At 37.3% G+C, this 17048-nt stretch overlaps 1 protein-coding gene and 1 non-coding gene across 11 annotated transcripts in view; one reads left to right on the forward strand and one right to left on the reverse strand.

Annotated features, from left to right (window-relative positions):
• Nucleotides 1-17048, reverse strand: part of ANKS1B (ankyrin repeat and sterile alpha motif domain containing 1B) — a 1250258-nt gene that overhangs the window by 806385 nt on the left and 426825 nt on the right. The window lies entirely within an intron of this gene.
• Nucleotides 668-801, forward strand: LOC130029332 (small nucleolar RNA SNORA51). Its single transcript, XR_008793313.1, has one exon. It is a non-coding gene; the product is annotated as a small nucleolar RNA SNORA51 (small nucleolar RNA).

The following is a 17048-nucleotide window of genomic DNA, read 5'->3' on the forward strand; positions in this document are numbered from 1 at the left end:
TCTCGGAGAGCCCGGCAAGCTACCGAGAGTATTCGATATGCCAGACACAGTAACAACAAAGTCTCCAATGGAGACGTTACTGGGCCCGCTCGAGCAAATCGACGATCAACGGGCGGGCCTTTACCTTTACCTTTACCTTTGTCTATACAAAAAGGAGTTTGCTCTGAATTAACTATGCAAAGGACTTAAGGAGAAAATATGTACAAGTCAACAGAGCACAAAGAAAGAATTTATAAATAAACACAGAGGAATGGGAGCACTGTGATGGGAGTAACCCAACAAACCTAAGCTCCCTTGTGACAAGGCAGAAAGGACAAAACCATGTTATCCTACAAGTCAGTATTTTAAGGTCTAAATTTTCTACTAAAATTAAAGAATCTGAAAGGCAAGAACCATAGTCATCCTTTTCACACAGTATACTTAAATAAACATTTATTTAAAGAGTAAAATCTGAATTCATTCTTTCAAAACCCATCACAGATCCAAATCACTGTAAGAACATCAGCTTGTGGGCTAGAGATACAGTACAAGAGTAAAGGCGCCTGCCATGCACACTGCCAGCTCCCATTCAATCCCCTGAATACGGTCCTTGAGTACAGAGCTAGGAGTATACCAAGAGAACCGTTAGGTTTGCCCCAAAGCAAACAAAAAGTATTAGTTACAACTCAGTCTACAAGAGTGAACCACAGGATGTGGTCTTTACACTGACTATACAGAATGAGGAAGCACAGTAAATCCATCCCATCTATACCTCAGTCCAGGCTCTTTACTTGGTATGTATTGAGAAAGGAGGAGGCGGGGAACATGAAAAGAAAAAGTACTATCAAAAACTTGTACTTATGGAGGGATTTTCAGTCTTCAAAGTGAGTGATACTTCATTTATTCAGGTGATTCTTATTTAGACCTTACATTAATTCTACCAATGTTACTATTATCTTAATCCAGAAATGAAGGCTTGGAATTACCAATCACTTGCCCAATATTAAGCATGTGGTTGATGGAAATTTCAGGGCTCCATTCTAGGTCTTAGGACAGAAAATGTAGTGTTCAATGCCATTGCATCACAAATTAAAAAGGACCATAACAAGAGCTCTCATAGGCAGTAAAGGGAAAAGGAAATGACACATTAGAAAGCAGCGTCTTGCTTTATCAAGCACTCTACCTAATAGATGAGAAGCCTGGATTTTGTTGCTGTTGTTGCTGCTGCTGCTGCTGTTGTTGTTGTTGTTTTGTATTGGGGCCAGACCCAACAGTGCTCAGGGCTTACTACTGGCTCCATTCCCTGTTGGGGACTCTTGGGACCATATATGGTGCCAAGGATTGAAAATGGGTCAGCTGCATGTAAGGTAAGTACCCTATCTACATACTATCTCTCTGTTCCCAAACCTGGATTTTTGATATACTGGTTAGTTTCCAAGATATTCTCAGTGACAAAATTTGGCAATGGACTAGGTTCAACAATTTGTGATTCAGCTTCAATACTCCATTGGACCTACTCTTGAAAAATGTACCAAAACTTGATCAACAGGGGTTTTATTTTGTAGGGGTTTTTTTTTTTTTTGGTGAAACTGGGCTTTATCTTTATTCTGATATCTGGCTCCTTCCTGAATTCCAGACTTTTTCGTGGTTATTTTTTAATGATTGTAGGCCTCAGACTGTGCTCTCAGTCCTGATGTCAAAGATCTGCCCTGTCACTGAATCCTAAATAGATCATTAAGGTACTGTACTAGGTCATCATACAGCTCATAAAGGAATATCTAGTTTTTATTCTGGTGTCACTAGTCATTTTATTATTTTTTAAAAATTTGTATTAGTGAAACACCATGAGGTACAGTTCTAGACTTACAAATTTTTGTGCTTGGATTTCAATTATACAATAATCATTGAGGTTTAGGCTCACTAAGCTTCATTTTACCTATAGTAGTCGACTGTGCAAACCATGGAAAATATTTGTCTAGAGCTAAAAGCTGCTTTAAGTTTAGTACTAAATAAAAAAATTATGCTGTCCCCAAGAAAGATAAACACTACCAATAAATGTCCATATAAAATGCTTTTACAAGTTCTTTACAACATATCTCTAAGAAAGTTTAAAAATATATCAGTAGTGGATTAAACCTAATAACTCAATATTTATTATTGTTTAGAATGAGTTCGGTTGTTCAGCAAAGCAACACGTTATAAAAATACAGCATGAAGCAGAAGGAGAGGAACAGACATAGAATGATTGCACTCATTTGTGGGATACAAAAAAAAAATAGTATGACACTAATACCCAAGGACAGTAGAAACATGGGCCAGGAGGATGGGTGCATGGTTGGAAGCCTGCCTCAAATGCTGCGGGAGAAGGCAGTGGGGTAGAGAAGGAACCAGTATGTCAATGATAGTTGGAAATGATCACTCTGAAATGATCACTTCAAAACTGTATGCTGAAAGTTGGTAAATAGATAAACATAATAACCTCTCAGTATCTGTATTGCAAAACATAATGCCCAAAAGAAGAGAGAGACAGAGAGAGAGAGACAGAGAGAGACAGAGAGAGAAGAAAAGTGCCTGCCATAGAGGTGGGGGTGGTGGCAGGAGGGAAACTGGAGTCATTGGTGGTGGAAGAATGGGTGTTGGAACACGATATGATTGAAATGTGATCATGAACAGCTTTGTAAGTGTATCTCACAGTGACTCAATAGAAGAAAGAAAGAAAGAAAGAAAGAAAGAAAGAAAGAAAGGAAGGAAGGAAGGAAGGAAGGAAGGAAGGAAGGAAGGAAGGAAGGAAGGAAGGAAGGGAGGGAGAGAAAGGAATTCAGCATAGGCTGTCTAGATTAACAATGTTGTGAAACAATTTTAAGAGAAAGCTGACAGTATGAAACTTAGAATAAATAAACTGACAGCCCTGCCTTCCTCTGTACTAATTAGAAATGGGAATAATCTAGGTCAACGGTTTCATAAAACATGGGCTGGCTGTCTAATGTAGACATTCTAAGAGAACATATTTAAAATGCCTCAAATATGTAAGGTTCAATTCCAATTCCTTATACTTAAGTGTGTGTGTGTGTGTGTGTGTGTGTGTGTGTGTGTGTGTGCTGGGAGAACTCTTTTTAGTCTTACCCATATGTGAAGAACTGAACCAACACAACAGCAATACCACATCTGGCTGGATCCTGAAGTCTATATTTGAGAAGGTACAGGCAAATTGACTCTTTTTGTACATAGGTAAGAAAAATTTTGAGTATCCAGCATGTCTTGAGAGAAGACAAAAGAAGAAAACAGGGGGGTATGGTATTGCCAGAAGGTCAATCTGTACCTATGAGATGAGTGCATCAGCAGCCTGATGGCACCATCAGACTTTCAGATACCCCAGAATTGCTGCTGTGCCTTTGACCAGACCCGAAAACTTGGGGCAAAGTTTACTAAGAAAGTAAATGGCCAAAAGTTAGGTATGTGGGAGACACACCCACAAACCAACTCTGGCTCAACTGTATAATTGGAGGAATGTCCTCTCTGGTTCCTAATCGAACTGCTTAACGGCCATTATCCCAGAGACTCAGAAACAAATCTTGGAACCCAAAGGCTTTTGGCAGAAGTGCGTCCTGTTCCTGCAGTAGGTTACTGGGGCTGGACCACTCCAGGTGGGAATAGGTTTTGCGCCTTGGCTTGTTCCCCTTGGCGGCCTAGTGACCGCCATCCTCCAGAGGCCACTGGACAGTCAGGTTTGGGCCTGCAGTGATGAGACATGTGGGGCCTCACCAGATGGGGGTGGAACCGGCCCTTTCCTCCCCATAACAGCGAGACCCCAAGTCTCCACCTACAATCAGCCTCTCTGGCTCCTGATCAATCTGCTTAACAGCCATGAACCCAGAGACTCAGAAACAAATCTTGAAACCCAGTGGCTTTTGGCAGAAATGCATCTGGACCATATACAAGGTGGCCGCCATCTCAGAGCTTATTGGAAAGCCAGGTATGAGCCGGTGATGATGGGGCAACTGCAGTCTTATGGGAAGGGGGGCAGTGCTAGCTCATCCTTCACACCCTACCAAGGTCACGAGTTGCCTCCCGACGAGTGGCTCTCTGGCACGGCCATGGCTCCAGAGGCAAAAGACTTAGTCCAGAGCCCGGCAGTTTGCGGCAGAAAAGTGAATGGACCATGGGTTAAACTACGGTGCCATGTCTCCCCGGGAGGGAAAGGGTGTTGCTCCCTTCTGCCTTTTTCACTCCTGGCTGCAAGGTGGCTACTGCCTCAGAGCTTATAGGAAAGCCAGGTATGAGCCCGCAGTGATGGGGCAATTGCAGTCTCATGGGAAGGGGGCGGTACAGGCTTGTCCTTCACACCCTACCGAGGTCATGAGTTGCCCCCCACGAGTGGCTCTCCGGTACAGCCATAACACCAGATGTACAGGAACCAAACTTGTAATTATCTGTCTCTTTGCAGAAATCCAAAATCATTATATGATTCTCATATCCAGCTATAGAAAATAAAGTATTTCACAATGCCTTTTCAGCAGTTCTGAATGTTGGGGGGGGGGAGAATTCTAAACAATAATGGTGCATCTTTTGTCGAAATAATGAATTTAATCAATGTAGAAATGTAGAGAAGAGTTAAGTGGAAATCATCTGCCTCACAGGCATTGGGAGGGGTGGTAGGGGGGCATATTGGGGATCTTGGTGGTGAAAATGAGTACTAGTGAATGGAGAGGTGTTTGATCATTGTATGACCGAGACTTAAACCTGAAAGCTTAGTGACTTTTCCCACAGTGATTCAATAAATAAATATAAGAAGAAAAATAAATAAACAAATAAATAAAACTATGAAAAAAAGTAAGGTGGAGTTCATGCCCAAATCAATCATCTAATCAGTGGTTGAATAAATAGAAGTATTCCTACATAAAAAAAAATAAGAAAACATACAGGAAAACATATATTAGAAATATTTGAAATGTAGAAGAGTAATTAAAATGATTGTCTAGCCAACAAGAGCTAGAAATAGGACAGTTAGGAAAAAAAACATTAATCAGGAGACATATTTCAGCTTGAGAGGAGCCGTCCCACAATTAGAACTTTCCAGAATGTATCTGGCTGCTTGGCAGGTAGCTGATTCTCTGGCACTAAAAATCTTGAAGCCTAGTATGATCATCACAACACAATTCCCCTCACAATAGAAGATGGAGGTTTTACTTCGATAATTTTTTAAGCAAGGCAGAGGGGCTATAATATAAACTACTGATGTACTTTCTCAACTTTTCAAATTACTTTTCTGATGATGGAGAAAGTAATACCAACTTAAGAGAGTGTGGGTGTGTGGCTGTATCAGAGTTTAAAGATGACTCATCATTTTAAATGACCAAAAGGAGAAGAAGAAGACTTGATTTGGGGTTATTGTTTTAACATGTTCCACATTACAAAAAAACTATGCCCTAAGGACTTACAACAGCACTCAGATAAGGAAGATGACAACAGAAATGTAGAATGATAAGGAAAATAAGAAATGATAATAAGGGACTTTTACTTGGAGAGAAGCAATCCAAGGGAAAAGTCATTAATGAGCAATCATACACAGAATAATGGTCATAACCTAATTCCTGGAATCTATGACTGTATTCTATTACATGGCAAAGAGAATTTACAGTTGTGATTTTATTAAGAGTCTTAATATGGGAGGTCACCCTGACTCATCCTGTGGTCAGATGGAATTATGATTGTTAACGAGTGGAAGAGGGAAGCATAGTGTACTAAAGTGATGTTAAAGCAACAAATAAGACTTCAATGGTCACTATGGGCTTTCTAGGAAGGCAGCTGGGAGCCATGGACAGTGCAGCTAAAAAAGGCAGGAAACAGTCTCCTCTAGAATCTCCGAAAAGGAATGAAGCCTTACCAACCCCTTTGATTTTATGCCATTGGGACCTAGTTTGGATTTCCAGATCATCAAATAACAAATCTTTGTTTCCGTAAGTTAACTAAGTTTGTGGTGATTTGTTACTATAGCCATAGGAAACCAATCTATTAATATGAGCTAAAGACATCACATAGAGAAGAAGCCGGAACCATTAAGGGCTAAGAGAGGCCTTAAAGTGGATGCTGATGGAAAAATAATCCTCACGATATCATTATGTGGTTATAGTTAACAATTCTTTTACTATCACTTAGTCTTAAAATTAAAGCAACAGTATTGAAATAGAGTTTCTCACCCACCTTATCTTAGATCATTACAAGCAATCCTAGGTGCACTTAGAAAAACAAATGTGTGATAATAGCCAAGCATCAATTTGAAAAGAGATAAGTAATGGAGGGGGTGGAGATCAGTCTTTATCAGACATTTAAAAAATCATTGACGATATAATAATCAAAAGACAATAGAAGAGAAAACTTCACAAAGCAGATCTCCATAGCTTCTGGAAGTGTGTTATCTTTGATGATAGAATTTCAGATTTGTAGGAAAATGGGTTTCATAATTCTTGCAAGTGAGTTAACAAACTAGCCATGTAAAAAGAAAAAAATGGGATTTATACTTTATTCCTTCTACCAATTTAATTCCAGATTCATATTCAAATAATGAGTAAATATGTTTGTGGCTCAAAGCCATAGTGTGGCTTGTCTTGCATGCACCTAGCTCAAATTCAATCCCTTGAACTTCGTATGTTCTCCCAAGGCTATAAAGATTGATCCCTATACAAAGAGCCAGGCTCTGAGCATAGTCATAAGCCCTCTTCCCTAAAAAAAAGAAAAAAAAAGGAAAGGAAGAAAGGAAGGAAGGAAGGGAAGGAGGGAGGGAGGGAGGGAGGGAGGGAGAGAGAGAAAGAAAGAAAGAAAGAAAGAAAGAAAGAAAGAAAGAAAGAAAGAAAGAAAGAAAGAAAGAAAGAAAAAGAGTACACTTGGAGCGGATTGCATGTTACCTGTCTTGGTTGGGTCACAGCAGTATATATGGCCCTCTGAGCAACTCAATGTGTGATCCCAGAGCACAGAAGCTGGAGTAAGTCCTGAGCATTTCTGGATATTCCCTACCCCACAAAATAATTACTCCTATAATAATATCCTTAATACAGAAATGATCTTTGACCAAAAGCTACAACCAAACCTACACAGGTTTGGTGTTTCTGCCGAGAAAAAGATTGATGAATGTGAATACATAAAAATATTTAATTCTTATAAAGTCATTAAAATGGAAATAAAACAGATTTGGGGGAATTCTTTGAACATATTATAAAGGACTGATATCTTTATTATTATAAAATAGAATGATAAAATTATACTAAACAGCTCATCTAGACTGCATTCATTTGTGGAATATAAAAAAAAAGTAGTATGAGACTATCCAAGGGCAGGGAAAACAGGAACCAGGAGGAAAGGTCAATGGTTGGAAGTACAAGTGTGTGGGTGGCAGAGGGTGGTTAGGATAGAGAAGGGACCAGTATGAAAATAATTGTTGGAAAGGATCACTCTGGACAATATCTGAGTAGTGAAAATTGATAAAGGGATATACAAGGATAATCTTTCAGTACTGCAAACCATAATATGCAAAAAGAAAAAGAGAGAGAAAGTAAAGGGCAGGGAGGTGAAGGGAGAGGGAGAAAGAGAAGGAAGGAGAGAAAGAGAAAGAAGAAAAGTACCTAGACACAGACATGGGGGTGGGCAGTGTGTTGGGGTGGTGCAGAAGGGAAACTGGGAATGTTGGTGTGGGAAATGTACACTGGTGAAAGGACCGGTATTGGAACATGATACGACAGAAATCCAAGCATGAACAATTTTGTAACTGTATCTCTGTGACTGAATTAAAAGTAAATAAATAAAAGTTAAAAATAAAACAGCTCATCTATGTAACAGAAAAAGTGAACAAATACTAGAACAGTTTATGATAACAACCATAGATTTTTACATGAAAAGATGCTTGATCTCATTCTTAAATATTTCTAAAATGAAATGACACAATATACTATTTTTATTAAATGGCCATAAAAAATACCCAGTTAAGGAGTATCTAAAATGGGAACTTTAATATGTGGTTGGTATAAGAATGAATTAATATAAACCTCTTCCAAAATAGTTTGCCCATTGATACAAGAAACTTTAGAAAGGTCTTTAGATAGCATCAAGTTTTGGGCTTTTGCCGCATTGCACTTTTATTCACCTAGGAACAGATGGGATGGATAAACTCCCATTATTTTTCCTAGAGCACAGTGTTGCAGGATACTATTTATATGCATTATATAATGTTCACTCTAATTTTCTAAAACTATTTATTTGTACATGCTACTTTGATGCTTCTATCAAATAATAAATTATGGAAGTTGGAGATAAAAGCAAAGTCTACTTCTAGGGTGATGAGTGAAAATAGTTACAATTCAGTCTTACCAGTAGCAATCAGATGAGTGGGAAATGGTTTTCAGGATAGTGTTCCCCCTTTGGAAACAGTAACTATTAATGTCCATGAAACTTTATTCTTAGTTAGACCTCTCTTAAACTGACACTTCAAAATTGATGGTCCCATTAAGCACTTGAAAGCACTAAAGTAAAAGTCAACACAAAGAGCTGAGAAATTAGTTGGGTGATATCTAAGACCTTTACCTCGGGTATGTTAGGGGGTGAACTGCATCTCCCCTAACTTCATCTGCCGAAGTCCTAACGCCTGCCGACAACCTCAGAATATGACCTGATGTGCTGCAGATAATCAGCTAAATTAAGATCATTGGGATGAACTCATAATCCAACATCTAATGTTTCTACAAAAAATGACTGGAGATACACAAGTGCCAAGAAGGAATACCATACGTAAAGTTATGTGCTCATAACCCCAGAAATGCCAAACATTGCCAACAAAGCCCATCAGGGGAAATACATACAATATATTCCTTTTTCATCTTTTAAAATAAACCAACAGTTACTGCACTCTGGGTATTTTTATTTCTAATCTAGAACTGTAAAAACAACAAATTCTGTTTCAGACATGCTTTTTTGTGTGTGTCATTTTATTATGGTAGCCCTAGTAAATTACAGGATAAAAATATAGGTAACAAAAAGTTTTTAAAAACTTTCTAACTAATCTATTTTCATATTCTAAATCCTTTTTATTCTTAAAAACTAACCATAAATCTCTAGGGTGTGAGAAGACAACCTGAGTTGGGGCCAACCCAAGTTCAATCCTGGCACCACATATGGTTCCCTAAGCCCCACAAGGAGTGACCCCGGAGTGTCAAACAGAAAGAAATCTTCAGCAAAACCAGGTGTGGGCACCAAACCAAAATAGAAAAATAAAATAACTAGTAATCAATTAGGGACTAGCAAGTAGAAGAGTATTTATCTATATTTGTTAATATTTTATATTTATGACTCCACATTTTTCCATAGGCTTTCACAGTATAGAGTTATGTTTTATAAGAGCTCCAGTTATATTAATGCAAATTATTAGTTAAATATATTGAAAAACACAGTGATTTTCAAACTATGAAGTCAGAACCCTCACTCTGCTATTTTTAGCAAAATTGCCTTAGCAAGATATGTTTTCTCATCTTCGAGATTAGGACAATAGTAGGCACTACTTAAAAGGGGTATTCGTGATTATAAGCAAAACAATACAACAAGTGAAATACATTTGAAATAAAATTAAATATGCAAAGTGCTAAATATAGTGCAAAAGTGTCTAATTGCTCAATAAATGCAACAAGTGTTACTATTCTATCATTTAAAACATGAGATACATGTGTAATTACTGAATGAAGGGAAGAATAACATGCAATATATACTGATATCAATGTTAAAAGAAAGTACACGCACATGTAGCATGCGCTAGAATATTTCTCAAAGTGATGACTAAAAGCTTAGTAATCAACACTGGGAATGAGGTCATATCCTCTTTTGTTTCACTTGATATTTTAAAAAATTTCATATACATGTTATTGTCAGGACAAAAATATATTTCAGATGTAAAAATACCACCTCAGGAAGACAGTTATATTATTTCAAATATACATGAATTTATACTTTTTATTCCTGGCAGTGTTGTGTATTAATTTGCATTTCCCCTGAGAAATTGAAGATGATAAAATCCCCAAAATAATCTCCTTTCATAAGCGCATAATTACTACAAAGAATATGCAGAATACTAAACAAAACTAAACAGGAATAAGTAAATGTCTTTAGTAAAAGGTGCAGACAGTCTACATAAGAAGTCAAGAAAATGTTGTTCGCTGATAAGATGACAAAGAGGAAAACTGTGGAACAAACTTGAGGTCAAATGATTAAAGATCGTGCTGTCTCAGTAATGTTTGTTATAGTCAGGAAAGAGAAGGAAAAAAGATTTTTTTATAGAAAAATGTTCTTTGCAATGTCAAGAGTTTAGTGCTTCAAATTTTTTTAAGAGATGAAATAATTTATTTGAAAAATGGAAAAATATTTACAGATAAATGAAGTAAATGCTATGTTTCGACAAATAAATGACATCTACAAGAATGCACAGGGAAAATCCTTAGCGATAGTACAGGTGGGAGGGTGTTTTTGCCTTGCGAACAGCCAACCTGTGTTTTATCCTGAGCATCCCATAGGACCCCTTAGAACTGTCAGGAGTAATTTTTGAGTGCAAATCCAGAGTAGCCCCTGAGCATCACCAGGTGAGGCCTAAAAACAAAACAAACAAACAAACAAAAGAATGCACAGGGAACCAGAAGCCCTGAGCACCACTAGGTGTGGCCAAAATGAAACAAAAATAAAAAAAAACAGTGATGTATACTTAGTTACTATTCCCAGATTTACAAATCAATTAATCCCCCTGAGGTGTGAGTAGGAACAAAGTCTACTTAAACAAATCCAATTTAACACATGAAATTGTGAAGCAAATACCACAAATACAATCTACAGAAAAGGCTTTCACCTGTGTGAAATTATACATCTTTATAATTACCTCAAAAGTGTTATCCAGTTTCAGACCTATAGTTTTAGGCTATTCCTTAAAAGAAGGTATTATAGCCATAGGTTATGATATTTTTACCGTACCAAATGTAAATAGCCAATAAATATCTCTATACAAATCTGCTTCAATAGGTTGATGAACTCTGTAGCCTCCATCAAAAGCCCCTTTTTTAGCTTTTCTTTCTTTTTTAGGGGAGGTCACATCCAGTGACTCTCAGGGGTTACTTCTTGCTCTGCACGCAGGGATTACACCTGGCGGTGCTTGGGGGACCATAGGGACATTGGGTACGGAACCCTGGTCAGCCGCATTCAAGGCAAATGACTTACCCACTGTACTATTGCTCTGGCCCCAGGAAGGTCACATTCTTACCTATATTTTTACTAATGCCATCACCATCTCTTTTTGAGAATCAAGGGCTTTTGAAATTCCTCTTTTTGTTCACAACCAATAACATATGTGGTGACTGGGATTGAACCTGAATCGTCCATGCGCAGGGCAACTTTACTGCTGTATTATCTCTTGCTTCCAGCAGTAAATTTTAAAACCATTAACCTGTGAGTTTTTCAAAAGGAAGAATTGAAAACACTTTATTCTGGTCCTTTTTGATTGATGAGTGACATACAAATAGATTTAGAGAGCGACTCAGTAAGTGAAAAGTGCACAAGAATGGGTCACCAGGGCCTGGAGCAATAGGACAGTGGGTAGGGTATTTGCCTTGATTGCAGCCAACCCTACCCAGTCCCCAGAAAAAAAGTGACCCTTGAGTTCAGAGCCAGGAGTAAGTCCTGAACACCACAGAGTGTGGCCCTAAAACAAGCAAAAATAATTAAAAAGAAAGAATGAATCACAAGATGTAATTCACCAAACTTCAGCCTGACTTGTTAATATTTTTTTAAAACTATCTGTAGTGCTACTGACTTCGCATATTCTGAAGTAGATATTTTTTAAGTCCCTTGCGATATTAAGTGATACAGAATACTGCTATAGAAACATCTAATTTTTAACAATTGAGGGACGCTATATAATACTAATTCATAATTACTCTAATTGTAATCGAATAAAGTGCAGCATGTATAACTCTTTGTATGAAATAGACAAACAAAAATGATCCAATTAGTTTCCTTATTAATAATGCTTAAAATAAACAGGTGGCTCTATTTTATATTTTTGATCAAAAACTTTATTTGGTATGTGTATGGATAGGCAAAATCAGTGAGAGGCATTATTTGGAACCTTGTTTTGAACTTTCCTTTTATCCCAAAGTTGTAACCTGCTGTGATACAATGCTTTGAGAGAAAATGCAAAAGCTATAAAAATGATTCAAAATTCACTTCTAATCTGTGCAAAGCGAAAACAAAACCCCAGCAACCTAACATTACTGGAGGGGATTGGACAGACCTATAATGCTGCAAATGTCCTCAAACTTCTGAAGAATTTTAAGATCTAACAAGCCCAACAGTCCCCTGGCTGCATTTACAAGCTTAGATTTTGGTTTAAGATATGACTTGGGTAGGTCACCACAGTTTGAGAGCCACTTCAATATAAAGGTCTCCTTATTTAGGAAATATAAATAACAGATATTTTTAAGTCATCAAAAAAGAAGGAAATCCTGTAATTTTCCATAGCATGGGCAAAACTTGGGGGCCTTATGCTAAATAAAGTAAGTCAGAGAAGGAACAAATATTGCATGATCACTTATATGTGGAATCTAAACACATTTTTTTACTCATCAAAAGAATGTAGATAAGTACACCTGGATTATTAGCAGAATCTGATAGAAATCTTCATAGGAGAAAAATATTCTTTTCTTTCCTACACTCTGAGAAAGAGAAAATGTTTGACTTATGTTTTGATCCTAAAACATTTCCCTATAAAATTATGTAATTTACTAAAGAGAATCGTTTTGAAACCCAGCTGCTTTTAAGATTTTTTTTTCATACAAAACTAAGATTCTCTGAGTTGCTCTGGTTGTCTTTAGAAAAGTCACCTTTGAAAGGGACTCTTACTGGTGGGAATTATTGGTGGGAATGCCAACTGGTCCAGCCTTTTGGGGAAACAGTGTGGGCATTCCTCAAAAAAAAAAAAACCCTAGAAATTGACCCAGCAATACCACTTCTGGGAATATATTCTGGAGGGCCAAAAACATACAACAGAACCACCACGTGCACTTCTATGTTCACTGCAGCACTATTCACAATAGCTAGAATCTGGAAACAACCTGAGTGTCCAAGAACAGACAAATGTATAAAGAAACTATGGCACAACTACACAATGGAATATTACACAGCTGTTACAAAAAAATGAAATCTTGAAATTTGCTTATAAATGGATGGACACGAAGAGTATCATGCTGACTGAAATCAGTCAGAAGGAGAGGGACAGACATAGAATGATAGCAATCACCTGTTAAAGAATTATAGTATGAGACTCTTATCCAAGGACAATAGAAATGAGAGCTAGGAGTACTGGCCTATGATTTAAAGCTTGCCACAAATGGATATGAGGAGGGCAGTTGGGATAGAGAAGGAACCACTGTGACAATAATAGTTGGAAATGATAATAATTGAGTGTTGAAAGTAGGTAAAGGGATATACATGATATTATTTCAGTACTGCAAACCATAGTGTTCAAAAAGAAGAGGAGAGAGAGAGAGAGAGAGAGAGAGAGAGAGAGAGAGAGAGAGAGAGAGAGAAGAAAAGTAAATGACATAGGGCCATAGGATCAGACCTGTTGGAAGGAGGGAAACTAGGGACATTGGTGATGGGAAATGTACACTGGAGAAGGGATAGGTATTGAAACATTGTATAATTGAAATCCAATCTTGAACAACTTTTTAACTGTGTATCTAATGGTAATTTAATTTAAGCAACAACAACAACAATAACATCAACAACAAAAAGCAGTCACCTCCATATCACTCAAGACATACCTTAGTTATAATATACTGTTCTGGAAATACCCTTTATTGGCAGTGTTGTGGTGAGAAACAAACCCTCATCCGATTAGCTGGTGCGAATGTGATCTGGTCATCTGGTCCAGATTTAATGGAAAACAATTTGGAGATCTATCCAAAATTAGGAATGAAACTACACATGATCGAGCAATACCACTTCTTGGTATCTCTGTCAAACATATTCATTCTAAGGGATATAGGTACACCTATGTTTTTCACTGAACTTAGTACAATATCTAAGGTATGTAGATAACCCAAATGGCCAACTATGAATGAATGGATCAATAAGTCGTGATGTATGCGCACAATGGAATATAATGCAGCTCTAAGAAAGTACAAAATAATGCAATTTGCAACAACCTAAATTGAACAAAAGAATACCATGCTGACTAAAGTCAGTCAGATGAAAAGGTTAGATTAGATATAGAACAATCTCTCACTTATGTAGGATTTAATGGTACAAGAAATGTAGCTACAAAAGCCCAAAGGTAATACAACAAGAGAACTGATTTGCACAACTAATTTGGGAGGGTTTTATCAGTTTTATTTTTGAAGTGAAATCATTACATACCTTTTTGTAACAATAAAAATGCCTTTATTGTTTAAATCAAGAGTGCAAAGTACAGTATGTTTAAAATTTGCTTTATTAAAAATATTCAGAACTTATATTAAAGCAAATTAGCTGAATCTTTGCTTATACACTAAACTTTTTTAGAAATAGTTTTGGGCTGGAGCAATAGCACAGCGGTAGGGTGTTTGCCTTGCTCATAGCCAGCCCGGCCGAGCTGGGTTCAATTCCTCCGCCCCTCTCAGAGAGCCCGGCAGGCTACCAAAAGTATCTCGCCTGCATGGCAAAGCCTGGCAAGCTACCTGTGACGTATTCAGTATGCCAAACACAGTAACAACAAGTCTCAAAATGGAGACGTTACTCGGCCTGCTCGAGTAAATCGATGAACAATGGGAGGACAGTGACAGTGACAGTGAATTTGGGAGGGGGCACTGCATCTTTGAGGGAAGGAGGTGGGTATACTGGTGATGAGTGTGGAATTAGAGTTATGTGCATGAGAAATCATTTTAACAGTGTGTAAGCCATAGAATTGCAATCAATAATTTTTTTAAATCATGTTATACTGAAGTAAATATTCATCTTTCTGAAGCCAAAGTCATTCATGGAAGGAAGGGGTTGAGGAGGGAAGGTAGCTTAAGGCCTATAGACAACTTTTTCAATTATTTATAAGTCTTCTATTTAAAATGTATGGGCATTGAAAACCTTATCCTCACAGCTACTCATGGGCAATAGAGCTATATAAACGGTCAGTGACTTCAGCCTTGGTTCCATTTTTCTAAAAAGAATTTTAAAACTCCATTAAGCATGGTTGTGAATAACATCAAATACAGAACTAAGGTAATATATAAGTGGATTTCTTTTTTAAAAAAATCTATGCTATATCTGAAAGACTGATTATTAATAATTTAAAGGTAAAACTGTCAAATATAGAAGAATTGAAGTATATTAACCTATAATGCAATACCCCCAAAGTTAAGTATTATCACTTGGCAACAGATAAACAAATTTATTGACTCTTCCCCTACCTAAACAGCGTTGCTAGAAAATAATGGAATAAACAAGTGTGCCCTTTTTTAAAAGCATGGAATTATATGATAAACTCATTAGTAAACTCCATATACAAGATCAATTACATGTATAATCTTCAGTTCCAAGTAAATGGCAAAGGACAATTGGTGAATAAAAAGCATTTTGCAAAGTGATTATTTGTCTGTGGATATAAACATATATTGTCTCCTGGCATAGCCAGAACTAATTCCTGAGCAAAGAGCAGGTGTATCACAAATACCACTCTCTCCCACACCTCATCCCACAAAGGACCAAAACCTCATGCACAGATGGTTTTACTAGAAAGTTTCATCAAGTCCTCAAAGAAGATTTGCGAAGTTTATTTAACAAGCTCTTCCAAAATACTGATAAGACAGAAACCTTCCCAACAGCTTCCAGGAAGTCAACATTTTCCTAAAACCAAAAGCAGATAGAAATATAACTTAAAAAGAAAATTAAAGTTCATTATCCTGATGAACATTGATTCATTGATGGAGCTAGGAAGTATACTGTTTAGCAAAATACCTCCAAGAGAAGACAGATACCAGATGATGCCATGCACCTGCAGGATATAAAGAAATAAGACAAGAAAGTTGACGGTAATGAATGATGACAAACCCTTCGTCCTAGGTTTCAAAACTGATACTACCAAGTGGGAGGGAAAGGGGAATGAATGGTAAATTGGAAATAAAATAAGGCCATTGGTGGAGGGTACTGGGCACCTTGGTGATGTTGTTGTACAGTAGCTGTACACCAAGACCATAAGCACTAGCGAACTATAGTCAACATGTTACCTTAACTTCAACGACAATTTAAAAAATGATTTAAAATTAGGGGATAAAAAGACAAATGTGTCTCACTTGAAAAAAGACTATTAAAATCAGAGTTAGAAGAAAGGTGGGGGAGGAGAAAATTCTTGCCCTCCCTTACTAAGTAAATTTGTGTTTAGATTATGCCACTGACTACAAGGTAATATCTGAACATATTACATGAATGAGCAGAAAGTTGGTAGACACAAACAGATATTGAACTCAGAAAGCTTTTCTCTATTATTTCAATTTTTCTTCCTTAATTCCAATACCAGTTATAATCAAACTGGTAGATTTTAAAATTCCAATCTGCCTTAAAATTTCAGATACATTATATGGGGCAGTTTTTGAAGTACGATAGACCTAGATCCAATTCCTGGTTACTGGGTTTTATAATGTGTGGGAAGTCAGTGAAGCCCTGTGAACTTCTTTTCCTCATTTAAAAAAATGTTTTAAGAATGAAATAAAATAGCCTGTGTCAAAGATTGAACATCACTCTGGAACACAGTATGAGTTTCCTTTGTGGAAGGCTTCATTACCACTCTGATGAGCTGTACTGAGCATTCATGACGAGAGACCCTGGAATATAAAGAGTCTACAAACACCCACATATTTAGTCAGTAGTGATGGGAGACTAAGTGACAAGAGCAATTATCTCCAACCTTATCTGTGTATCTGAAATGTCAGCAAAGCTTTTAGAAAGCTTAGAGGTCTAAGTCCCCACACCCACTCCCCACCCTGAAAGCATAATTCATTAGCTCTTGAATGACAGTGAAGATAGAA

This window comes from Sorex fumeus, unplaced genomic scaffold, assembly GCF_029834395.1.
Source record: "Sorex fumeus unplaced genomic scaffold, SorFum_2.1 ptg000003l, whole genome shotgun sequence".
NCBI lineage: Eukaryota > Metazoa > Chordata > Mammalia > Eulipotyphla > Soricidae > Sorex > Sorex fumeus.